Raw genomic sequence first — 13720 nt, 5'->3', positions numbered from 1 at the left:
TACACATATCAAAAAACTTTTGCGTCACCTCGGTTCCCAGAGTGCTGGAACCAGAACAGAAAATTGGAATAGAGATAAACGTAAACATCATTCCCGCCTCTTTCATGACAAACACACATAGCATGTTGTACCACCATACAGCGAGACCTTCAGAGGTGGTGGTCCAGATTGCTGTAGACACCGGTACCTCTAATACCCAGTAGCACGTCCTCTTGCATTAATGCATGCTTGTATTCGTCGTGGCATACTATCCACATGTCATCAAGGCACTGTTGGTCCTGATTGTCCCACTCCTCAAAGGCAATTCAGCGTAACTCTCTCAGAGTGGTTGGTGGGTCTCATCGCCCTTTTCAATCTATCCCAGGCACGTGCGATAGGATCCATATCTGGAGAACATTCTGGCCACTCTACTAAAACGATGTCGTTATCCTGAAGGAAGTAATTCACAAGATGTGAACGATGGGGGCGCGAATTGTCCTCCGTGAAGACGAATGCCTCGCCAATATACTGCCAATATGGTTGCACTATCGGTCGGAGGATGGTATTCTATCCTACAGACGTTATGGCTCCTTCCATGACCACCAGCGGAGTGCGTCGGCCCCACATAACGCCATCCCAAATCAGCAGGTTATTTCCACCTTACTGCACTTGCTGGTCAGTGTGTCTAAAGCATTCAGCCTGTCCGGGCTGCCTCCAAAGACGATTGTCTGGTTGAAGGCATATGCGACACTCATCGGTGAAGAGAATGTGATGCCAGTCCTGAGCGGTCCATTCGGCATGTTGTTGGGCCTATCTGTTGCGCGCTGCATAGTGTCATGGTTGCAAAGATGGACCTCGCCGTGGACGTTGGGAGTGAGCTTGCGCATCATGCAGCCTATTGTGCACAGTTTCAGTACTAACACGACGTCTTGTGGCTGCGCGAAAAACGTAATTCAACAAGGTGGCGTTGCTGTCAGGATTCCTCTGAGCTATAATCCGAAGGTAGCGGTCATCCACTGCAGTCGTAGCCCTTCGGCGGCGTCACTAGGCACATCATCACCAGTTCCTGTCTCTCTGTATCTGCTTCATGTCCGAACAACATCGCTTTGGTTCACTCCAAGACGCCTGGACACTTCCCTTGTTGAGAGCCCTTCCTAGCACAAAATAACAAAGCGGCCGCGATCGAACCGCGGTATTGACTGTCTAGGCATTGTTGAACGAGCCATATATCTCTTTCCTGGTGGAATGACTGGAATTGTTCGGCTGTCGGACCCACTTAATCTGATAGGCGCTGCTCATGCATGGTTGTTTACATCTTTGGGTGGGTTTAGTGACATCTCTGAACAGTCAAAGGGACTGTGTCTGCGGTTCGGTACCCACAGCCAAAGTCTGCCTTCAGGATTTCTGGAAACTGGTGTGATGCAAAACGCTTTTGGTGTATGTAGAATTTAAAATCAAAGCACTTTTCAGCTCTGTAAATTTTCAATTTTTAATGTATTTGAGTAAACAGTTTCTGAGCTACAGACGGCATGTGATGCTCGAATGCACCGCTATGTCAAAAAAATCTACGGATACCAGCCACTGTATATTGTCACCCATTTCGACTGGACCTGAAATGGGAATCTTCGTACGCGTCAGTTACGGGGCCGGAAGACCGTTTAATATAGCATTTGAACTGTTTGCTCAAATAAAACAATAACTGTGAATTTAGACGTCGGAAAGGTGTATTGATACGACATTCTATAAAGGACTTTTAGTTGCAAATACGACTGTCTTGCTCGACATTGTTTTTGTCAACAATTATTAACTCGACACAAATAAAACTGCACAAGATAATTTTATCTACACATCCTATTTTTCCAGGTACTCTGCCATTCTTCGTTCCCGTCACTAAGCCACCTCTTTAATGTGCGAATTATCTCATCATCCCTGTTGTATCCTGCCTACACGTCGAATAAGGGATGCCTCGGAAGCCTGCTTTCTCGGATCGCTACTGTCTCCGGACAGCCAGTGAAAAGTGAGGTGGTGCTCCATCATGCTGAAACCACATTTCCTGACGAACATTCAATGGCACATCTTCCAAGAACGGGCCCATTACGTGTCCTAGGAAGACCAAGTGTGGGAACCTGTGAGCTAGGATGGAAGGAGGTGTGGTCCAATCACATGACCGTGCAGAATACCTGCCCACACGTTAATTCCAAACCTGTCTCGAAACCCCTGAACATGCGTGCCATGAGAGTTTTCGTCCACCCAGACATGGCTATTTAGAGCATTCATGACCCAATCCCTTGTGAACCTACATTCACCTGTGAGGAGAACTCGACGTGCAAGCAGGGGCGCGTCGATGCAACGGTGCAGGAACCATGTGCAGAAGGCGACACGTTGTGGAAAGTCTGCTGGACCCATAGCGTGTACCCTTTTTCAAGTAGTACGGATGAAATTGTTGTTTATGCAGGACGTCCAAGACGGTACTGCGACTAACCGCCATTCCACGCGCAATTGTTCGCGAACTCGTTGATGGGCTATCTTCAATGCGACGCAGTATACCTTCTCCAAATTCGAGAGCGCGGCGTCGCCGGGGAGCATCACAGTCCTGTCTCATCACTGAGAAGGTATCCGTTTCTCGTAGCCGTTGTGTAACTTGGGCAAACAGTTTGTGCGATGGAGTGTGGCAGCGTGGAAAACGTTTGTGATAGAGCCGACTAGCAGCTCTTCGGTTACCTCCAGCTTCGCCATACTCAAGGAGCATGTCTGTGTATTCCGCAAACGAGTACTGCTCCATGTTGGTTCAAAAATGTTCAAATGTGTGTGAGAACTTATGGGATTTATCTGCTGAGGTCATCAGTCCCTAAACTTACACACTACTTAACTTAAATTATCCTTAAGACAAACACACACAACAATGTACGAGGGAGGACTCGAACCTCCGCCGGGACCAGCCGCACAGTCCATGACTGCAGCGCCATCAGACCGCTCGGCTAATCCCGCGCGGCCTGCATCTTGTTTCCTCTATCGGTAATGCACAGGTATTGACTCTGTCTCACAACAAAGCGGACAATAAGTTTCTATGAAATTACCATCCTTAGCTGCTTACAGACGGAAAATGTGTGCCCCTACCGGGACTCGAAACCGGGATCTCTTCCTTACATGGCAGATGCTGTATCCATCTGAGCCACCGAGGACACAGAGCTTACTGCGACTGCAGGGATTTATCTCTGGCGCCCCTCCCGCGAGAGTCACATTCTCAACGTATTGCCTCGCACTACATTCGTAGTGCCCCACCCACTATACTCATTACTCGAGGCGCGTTGCCGATTCCCGTAAGAGTTCGGGCAGTGTTTGTGCATCCGCACAGAAGAAGAAGAACACGTTCAAGTTGCCGGTGAGCCGTTGTATACCAGGACAGGGGACTCTGAGACGTCTCTTGCCCTAAGCAAACGTTGACGAGGTACACATCTCATATGAAACTATCGTAGAACGGAAACGACACGATTCCGGACATCGGTTCCTATTCAAAATGTTCTGTGCTCACTACCCTCTACAAGTCCTAGACGTTTACAACGGGAATTTCCGACCAACCTGTATGCTAGAAAGACGTATAGTACTCGACTATAGACCAATGGAAATGCTTTTATTAAATACGACACATTGGGAGTTAAATTCTTACTTGTGTGTGATGACGTGTATCGCATAATTTAGGTGTGTGTTTTGTCTATTTGTGTAATTCCCTCCCCCCCTCTCCCCCCTAGCTGTCGACTCGACAGTCACCTTTCAGTCTGTAACTCGGCTAGACCATTGCAGTGTCGTAGCCCGAACATTTCACAATAAGCGCAAGAAAGCGTGATCTTTTAAATTTTGCGCACACATACTAAACGACCCAGGTGATGTGCAGCGGAGAGGATAGAGCTGTGCACGAGTGGTTGGGTGTGCAGCCAGCAGACGGCCGTAGTTGGCCGCCGGCGCCGTGTTCCAGCGCCCCGGCGTCCATCGCGCGTGGATGCCGGGCGCGCCTGCCGACGCCGGCACGCGGCGGCTAATGTCGGCGACATTGTGGCCGGGGCGCGCGCCTGCCAACCGCCACGCCGCTGCCCGCTACACGTCAGCCCGGACTCGCCAGCCGGGATACATCACCCGCCGGTATGCCCGACGCCCGCGCAAATTGATCGCGGCTGGCCCCACACCCCTCCCCGGTTCCTGCCTGTCCGCTCCCCGCAGCGCCGTAGTCGCTGCCGAGGGATCCCATTCGTAGCACGCGAAGATCTCTAAGTGATGCATTGAAAGAATTGTGAAAGGTATCTCAAAACTAAATCACAAAAATAAAAATGTTTTTTTATTTCTAATTGCGTCTTCCAATTGATCTGATGCTTCCTTCATCTTTTCTTATCCTGCGGTAATTTTTAACCTGCACAGTCTGTTTTCCGTTTTGCTGTTTGCCAGTGCTACTTTTTCACTCTAATGCTCCTTGCTCCGCCACCCGTTCCTTTACGTCGTAGCCGACGTTTTAGTACCGTGTCCCTTCTGCTGATAAGTCTGCAATAAATCATTTTTATTTAGTCCTCCATGGACTGCAAAGAGAGCAAACAGATGAATATTGGAGCAAATAAAACAGATTTCTCTCTGCAAGGTCTAATGTTAAAAGGTAGGTGACCTACTTTGGACACACAATGCGAAGGCATGCCTCGCTGGAAAAAACATTAATGCTGGGGAAGATCGAAAGAACTAGAAGAATAAAACGTCAGAGGATGAGATGGATCGATGACATCACAAAGCAGTGTATTCCAACCTGGAAGGTCTAAGGGTGAAAGTTAAAGACAGGAAAAAGTGGCGTGATTTGGTTCATGGGGTCACGAAGAGTCGGAACCGACTAAACGAATAGCGAGAGACAGATTTAGTCGTCCCTTACTTCGCACTTTTTCATACCACCTAAAATTTGTCAAAAGCACCATACATCAAATGCTTCCAATCCTTTTCCAGACTTCTCATTGTTCTAACCCACGTAGTCTGACCGTGATTGGCTTGTTATTGAAACGGAAAGTAAGTAACCCAGTTAGTTTTGGCCTGCTGCATACAATTATGTTCATAGCACATGACAACGTTTATGGATAGCAGGTTACGCGTGAGGCCTGAAGGTGACATGGTTTGGTGTCGAAACTGGTCGCATGTATTAAAAAGAATGAACGACGTTAGATTTAAATACAGCCACTGGTTCTGTTATCGTTGTTCAAATATGTTTTTATTTGGTCTCCTTTACTGCATTCTCAATCTATAGATTAACGTCAGGGATAGGCAACAACCGTTTCATGTTCTTCGACTCGTGTAACTGCAGTCTATTTCCTGTACAAGCCATATAGAACCCTTCATTCCCTGTAATTTATCTGATGATAAGGAAATTATTACTCTCCATTATGCTATTCTTCATCATCACTGTCTTCGTCGTCTTCACTGTTTCCTTCAATAGGTCTCCGAAGACTTCTTTACATTAGGTTTGAAGAGCTATGTAGTCTTCGAAACTCCAATCTACAACCTCTTCCTTTCGCACATCCGTTTCTATTCAGAAACCTCCTCCCTCTTCTGTATTTTTAAAATTACTTCAGATCTATGTTGGTAGTATTATAATTTTTGATATACTACTTCTTGACAATTGTGCGCCTTTATATTCAATAAGAATGACGGCATTGTAACCGTGCTTCATTAAGGATTATATTTTCGAATGTTACTACCTCACGTTAATGTAACACTGATCTTCTGTTACCTGTGTGGGTAATAGTTGCACATATGCATTTAGCAAAGGATGTTGTGAACCCCTGAGTTCTACGTGTATACTCAGATGATGCTTCTCATGAACAACTAAAATCAGTTCTTTGTACTAGTGTGTTTTCTAAACACTATTGAACTTTCGAATTGTTGTTCGTATCTCTTGAACCTACTCCTTTTACTTCTTACTTATTTTTAGCCTGATTGCTCTGTCTAAATACTTTCATATGTTGATCACATGTCACCCACAAGCATGGGATAAATGGTCTAAGTTATTTAACAATTATGCACTGACGTTGAAAGAGCTATACGGTTTTTTAATTAATCCCCGTACAAACTGGCGTTAGTTATTCTATAAAATTAGGCTTTTTATAGTTCCACCTCTACCAACAATACGACGTAATTATAGTATGAATTTCATTGTTGCTTTGTTTAGCACAATGCGCGTGATGTATGTATTGATTTCGCTGTTGTGATGACTTCTTGTTTTCACGTTATGTCAGCACTGATAACGCTCACTCTAATTATCTCTCGATGTATTTTTACTAAAGTTGTTCAATAGTGATATCCCACCTGATTATTTGCAGTAGATACAATACTTCTCTGAGATCAAGTTACTCTATTAGAGCCAGTGAATGTATCAAAGGCATCACCATTTGTTATGCTATCTTCGCTTGTTTCATATATGTTCCTCTATGCTTTCCATCACTGTGGTGTTAATCACTGTCATCCTGAGCATGAGAGTGTGTGTTGTCCATAGCACAACTTAGTTTAAGTTAGATTAACTAGTGTGTAGGCTTGGGGACCGATGCCCTCAGCAGTTTGGTCCCTTACAATTTTTTCCAAGCCTTCAGGGACAAGAATTTTCGTGATAAACATCCACCCAACTTCTGAGTGTCTGGGGATCGTGTGCAGCAGTTGAGTGCTCAAGCATGAGGATGGATCCCCCGATCTTTCGCTTTCTTGTAACCAGGCACTGATCCAGGGTCCGTAAGTGTAGCTCATCTACGAGGGAGAATGCTTACAATTGTGCAACCAGTTCTTCAGTACTACTCGAGTGTTTTTGATCTCCACCAGATCGGAATAAAGGACGACATCGACGCAATTCAGAGGTGTGCAGCTAGATTTGTTACCGATAGGTTCGATCAGCACGTATGGAGGTAATTCTGCGTGAATTCGAATGGGAATCCCTGGGGGTGAGAGGTTCTATTTGTGAAACACGTTGGGACTATAATGATGTATTGTCACCAACGTACCTCTCACGTAAGGGCCATGCGAAGTCGGTACAAAGAGAATTCAGGGCTCGCACGGAAGAATACACTCACACACTTTTCCTTAGCTTCATTAGCAAGTGGAATAGGACAGGAAATGACATGCCGTGGTTCATGGTACCCTGTCAAACTCACATTTTGGTGGATTGCGAAGTGTATTTACGGGATACATCTGGTTAAGTCATTTGCAAAAAGTGCTTGCCAACCTATGGCCTACTGTCACTATTCAGATTAATACCGTACTTCTTTACGCACTTACCTATTTTGCGAGAATCCCTGTTTATGCTACATTTCCATTAACAGCTATACATAAGATCACCTTTCTTTTCAATCTAGTAATCTTGATGTTTTGTAGTGGTCGTTTTACTTCATGTGTCAACAAGTACATACGTTTTAAAGGAATAAATTCGCCCGATAGCTACATGACATTAATTAATCCAATTTAGATCTTTATAGATTTCGGAATTAGAGATTCTAATGTCAGATGCTACCTGCTGGAACAGAGAAAACAATTTTTGTGGGCACGTCTGAGATTCCCAATTAGAGGAAAAGACTTACTGGAGCGAATGCAGCCCATATCAGGTAATTTATTACTGCCAGTGTCTCGGCAATGCAGGACCAGATGTATCCTTTGTGTAAGAGATACAGAAAACTTGCTGACCAAGGCTACAGTCGAACACCCTCAGTGTCACGGTAAGTCTAGACAGCAGGAGTAGCACGCGGACTTGCGTTATTTTGTTGAATTATAGGTCATGGAGTCTTAGAGGACACCGTACAGCCAGCAGCCTTGCCACATCATAAATGTAAAGCATGCTGTCCAAATTACCGGATATGCAAACCAGAGATGATCGTATTGTGTACCGAATGACACCACATACCATTACATCGTTTCGATTCGGCCTCACGGGCTAGTAGACGCTCCTCCTTTTAGATGACATACAACACGATCTTCCCACAAACGCCGAACATTCAGATGCAATTTCTGAAAGAGAAACTGGCAGCTTAATCTTGCCCTGAACATATAATTTTGTTAACATTACTGCTATGTACTTTCTGACGTAGTGCTTAAAAGGTACCACTTCACATATCCAAATATGTAGCACACTTCAGGCTAGTTTGAAACCTTTTGTATGGTGCCTCCGTGGTGTTGGAATTTCGGTGGCCATCGAAAATGGTTCAAATGGCTCTGAGCATTATGGGACTTAACATCGGAGGTCATCAGTCCCCTAGAACTTAGAACTACTTAAAACTAACTGACCTAAGGACATCACACACATCCATGCCCGAGGCAGGATTCGAACCTGCGACCGTAGCGGTCGAGCGGTTCCAGACTGAAGCGCCTAGAACCACGCGGCCACTCTGGCCGGCCCAGCGACGTACATGAGTAATCAGAGTTAACTGCCAATAAGGGTACACATAGGACCACAAAAGAGAGAAGTGCATACTACACCGTGCTTTCATAAAGACTCTTGAAAATGATTGACTTTTCCTGACTTCTCACTCTCTGCACTGTTGGAAAGCCCCAGAAGCAGCTGATGCACACCCCATCGTGGGGCAGATGTGGCTGCGCTGGCCGGTAGAAGTGACGCAATACTGTCCACGCCATCACATATTGGTGTCAGCATTAGTGACTCTGTTGCAGCACGTAATGGTGCTTTCACGTTCTTTTCAAGTGAGAGTAAAGTACGAGTTTTCAGGCCGAAGTTGTAGGATGGGGAGAGAAGGTGGAAGAACGGGGCTAAGGCTGGGGATCTTGGAGGAAAACAATTGTTGGTGAGCTTGCAGCATTGTAGAGTGGCTGACCGACTAGTGACCCCTGTGTGCCCGCGGCAATAAGTTTCGTAGCGCCCGCTGTTTTCGGTTCGCCCCTGTGTCAATGCCCTCGAACACGTGCACGTCAGTACTCACAGCCGCAGCTGTAGACGCTTCGTGCTCTCTTTGAAGGCAGCTTCTCCGTGCAGTATTGTACTTAAAGGCACTGAGTGCTTCAAAGGCGTCGATGCCTTGTTCCCACACTGCCGCCTGCTTCCAGCAAAATTGAAAGCCTGTGGCGTTAATTTTCTGGCACCATTAAAGGCGTCACGCAGAAACTTACGTCGTCACTTGCAGCAGAGTCTGTGCTTAATAAAACGTCTGTAGCGAGCTTAATTAGATTTTCTGACGCTCGAGATGTTAAGAAGGGAGCATTGCCCCCATAATCTAGCTTTAAAAAGCCAGACAACATGCTAAATGACGGAGAAAACTGCGGATTACCCTTCAGTGTATGTTATGTTATGGGCATGTGGCAAGGATATTCAGAAGTTTATTTGTTATTTTTTTGGTATCAGACTTCTGACTCCTTTAATGCAGGACATCACGAATTTCTTTCCTGTACCAGTCTCAGAGTAGCACTTGATTTCTTCGTTATTTGGTAAATGTATACCAATCTCTGCCTTCCTCCACAGCTATTACGCTGTACAGCTCTCTATATTATCGTGTAAGTTATTCCCTAACCTCTTGTCTTCTCTTCCAGTATCAGGCGCAACGTCAGAACTGCCACCTGGTGGCCTTTCATGAATTTAAACTGATCGTCATCTAATATATCCTCAGTTTTCTCTTACATTCGTCTTTACAATATTCTTATCAGCTACTTTGATGTATGACCTGTTAAGCTAACTGTACGACGGTTCTTGTGGAAGATATTTTTACGATGTTGTATCTCAAAACTTCTAGAAACTAACTTGAACAGTTGTTTCCCTAATGATTTTAGAAATTCGGAAGAATGTTATGTGCACCTTCAGTTTTATTTGATCGCAAGTGTTACAAAGCCCTCTTAAACTACAACTCTACTGTTGCATCTCCTGTGTCCTTGAGATCGACCACCATTTCTTCTATAATGTCATCAGACAGCTTCTCCTGCTCGTTTAGAGCTTAAAAGAGAGCAGTTCCATCTCTCTGCTCATTCATCAGCGCCTAAAATTTGCCGCTGTATATATATATATATCTCTCTCTCTCTCTCTCTCTCTCTCTCTCTCTCTCTCTCTCTCTCTCTCTCTCTCTCTAATCTCCTGATGTTGAGGCCTCTACTTTTATTTTTATCAGAGTTTTTTTGAATTTTCTGTATTCTAAATCAGTCCTTCCAACGGCGATTTACTTTCCGTTTCTTTCACATTTTTACTGCAGCCATTTCGTCGTGGTATCTCTGCAATTCCTAAGTACTTCAATCAAAACTGATTTGGATTGTAGTATTTCTACCTTTATTTAGAGCATTTCTGGTATTTCTTCTTTCGTCGGACGCCTGAAGTATTTCTTCTGTTACCCAAGGTGTCTTAGAAGTTGCCTTCATTGTATCTGTATTAGTATGTCTTCTTTCGGCGATTGCCTTTTTAGTGATGTCGATTCCTCATAATGTGAATTGCCTATTACGGCATTAATCGAAGTATTTAGAGCCGTAGAGAACTCATGATTCCTCAGTAATACACTATCCTAATTCTCTCCACATTGATGCTTCAAGAGAATTGTCTTAAACTTTAGCATAGTCTGTATCATTACCATATAGTGATCTGAGTCTATATCAGTTACTGGGTACGCCTAACAATCTAATAGCTGATTTTAGTGTGTGTTTCTGATCATGAAGTAATCCAGCTGAAATCTTACCGTATCTGCAAGTACACTGCTTCTTCTTGTGATTACACTAGCTGATATTTGTTGTTGAACTTAATTCGTCTATCTTCTCTCTCCGTCGTACTACCAACCTAATATTCTCATGCAGCTACTTTTTTCTGTTCCTTCCCCTACTTCCGGGTTCCAGTAACCCGTGATTACTAGATTATGCACTCTCTTTTCTTACTGGATCACATGTTCAGAGTCCTAATATATTTTCTCTATCTCTTCATCTGTCGCTTGTGATGCAGGCATGTATACCTCAAGTATTGTCGGTGTTGGTTGGCTGTCGATTCAAACGAGAAGACTCCTGTCTCCACCGTATCTTCTTATTAATGATATTTTCTGGTCTAGTTACTTTTTTTTACGGTCACTGTTGACGTGATACTACACTCATCTGACCAGAAGTTCTTATCTTCCTTACATTTCATTTCATCAGCGTATCTATTCCGAATCTTGCCCTTCTCCTGTCAGATTTTACAGCCACCGTAACAAATTCTGACTACTGCAAGATCTCGTCCCAGCTTCACATGGTTTAACAATCCTCATGACTATAGAACTATTCTCAGTTCTGTCTTCTTCTGCACACTCTCATAATTTATCCACTGACTGTTTGTACGATGATCAGAAGGTTAATTACTCTTAGATGAATTCTGGCAACTGTTAAATAATTGAAGACAAATACAGAAATAAATAATTGTGATTTTGGATGATGTAAGTGCAGTGTGTCTGAATAGTGTCCAGTTTGACTCTGCAAACGGAACTGCATTTCTCATTTTCCTATTCAGCATGCAGCCCTTACCTGCCCGGAGAACGAAACAGAACATTGTAGTTCTTGCCTGCTTTGCGCTACAAGTCGTTATATTTAAAGTTGTTTTCATTATATTACGAATTCCTGCCGCTGAGTAGCCTACCTAAGGGGCCATCTACACGCAAAGAGATATGGTGTAATTTTAGAAATTTTCCACACGTCTACCACTTTCATGTCGTCGTTTATTGGCACCTCCTACTATGAAATAGTCCTGCCTGGCTATAAATAGTTTTGCCACCTTTTAACATTCCTACAGGCCGTTGTATCATCTGCGCGGAATGCACATTTGAACTAAAGTTTATTTTTAGTGACAACAGAAATAATGATAATGAGTTAGCGGTGATATTTAGTAATGTCTAACAATAAGTTGGCAGATAAAGCACGAAATTTAGAAGCATCAGAAAGAATGGTCGTAGGAAAGCTGTAAGACAAGACGGGAAAGGTTAGTGGAATATTTGCTACGATATCCAGGAATCTGGAAGGAGCACTAGACGAGAAAAATGACAGGAATGGGGATGAAGTAATTTACGCAAAATACCATATGGTGAACATTGAATGTAGTAGTTCTTCAGAGACGAATAGATTAGCACAAGATAGGAACAGATAATGGACACCATCAGGACAGTCCTTCGACTGGAGGTTTTAAAGGATTAAAGTAGAAATAGCAATAACACAACAGTAGTCTGCTATATCAAACGCCTTCCTGCAAGACACTGTTGCATATTCTGGCTGATACTTAGCACTGAGCTGTTGTTTCGTCTTTCCTTATAAAATTGCAATACAGTTTTGTATTCTTTTGTCCTCAATTCATTTCACATGACTGCATCAAAGCAGTCGATGCATTCAACTGTGGCATGCTGGACATCAGTGTATATTTATTTCTGATACATTGTAGTTGTGGGACTAACTATGCGCAGGAGATGGCCCATGTCCAGCCACTTTCTTAGAGTACACGTTGTTCTACCTGTAACGCAACAGCATTGCGTAATATATGTTGCGAAAAGACCATTCATGGGCTTAGATATCCATATTTTTGTGTTTTTCTTTACCTTGTGTGTCACCTAGAAAGATGAAACTACAGAAATCTCAAAAATAAAAACGAATTAAAGTCATATCCTGTGTGACGTCTCCAGATGTCAGAATGAATACCCTACATAGTGATTTTGCTAACTGAAGACAAGCTGCAGGAAACCGTCCCCGAGAGGTTAGGGAAAGGAAAAAATATGTGAAAATTTAACGGCTTTCTTTCCGTATACATGTGTATGACCACACACTTTCCGTTATTCAGAGGCTACTGCCACTTTCTGCACCATGCAAGTATTGTGTCTAAGCCATTTTGCAATTGGTTTCGACCTTATGATAGCTATAGTAGACGATAAATCGCAGGATCAACTGTAAACAACATATGACGGCTGCTCAGATTGTCTCCTACTTTGCTTATATAGATCAGGAGGAGCAGAGAGCCTATAACACTTCCACAGGGAACGCTAGTTATTTACCCGATGACTTTCTGTCAGTTACTACGAACTGTGAACTTTCTGATAGCAGCTCACGAATCCAGTCTGTACCACTAAGGCGATACACTGTAGGCAGGCAGTTTCGTTAGAAGTCTCTGGTGAGGAACGGCGTCAAAAGCCTTCTGGAAATCTAAAATATAGAATTTACCTCCCCTGTTGATAGCAGTCATTATTTCGTGAGGGTAAAGAACAAGTCGGATTTCAATAGAACGACGTTCCCTCAATCCGTGTTGACTGTGAATAAATCGTTTTCTTTCGAGGTACTTCATAATGTTCGAACACATTATTATGATCCACTTTTTCTGTTGATTCGTGCTAGCCGGAGTGGCCGAGCGGTTCTAGGCGCTACAGGTTAGAATCCTGTCTCGGGCATGGATGTGTGTGATGTCCTTAGGTTAAAAAAATGGTTCAAATGGCTCTGAGCATTATGGGACTCAACTGCTGTGGTCATTAGTCCCCTAGAACTTAGAACTACTTAAACCTAACTAACCTAAGGACATCACACACATCCATGCCCGAGGCAGGATTCGAACCTGCGACCGTAGCAGTCGCACGGTTCCTGACTGCGCGCCTAGAACCGCGAGACCACCGCGGCCGGCTGTCCTTAGGTTAGTTAGGTTTAAGTAGTTCTTAGTTCAAGGGGACTGATGACCTCAGAAGTTCAGTCCCATAGCACTCTGAGCCATTTGAACCATTTTTTGTTGATTCTTTATGTAAATAGTTAACGCCACAGTTTGTACTCTGAA

The sequence above is a fragment of the Schistocerca gregaria genome, chromosome 6 (assembly GCF_023897955.1).
Source record: "Schistocerca gregaria isolate iqSchGreg1 chromosome 6, iqSchGreg1.2, whole genome shotgun sequence".
NCBI classification, from domain to species: Eukaryota; Metazoa; Arthropoda; class Insecta; order Orthoptera; family Acrididae; genus Schistocerca; species Schistocerca gregaria.
Note: the sequence above shows the minus strand (reverse complement) of the source record.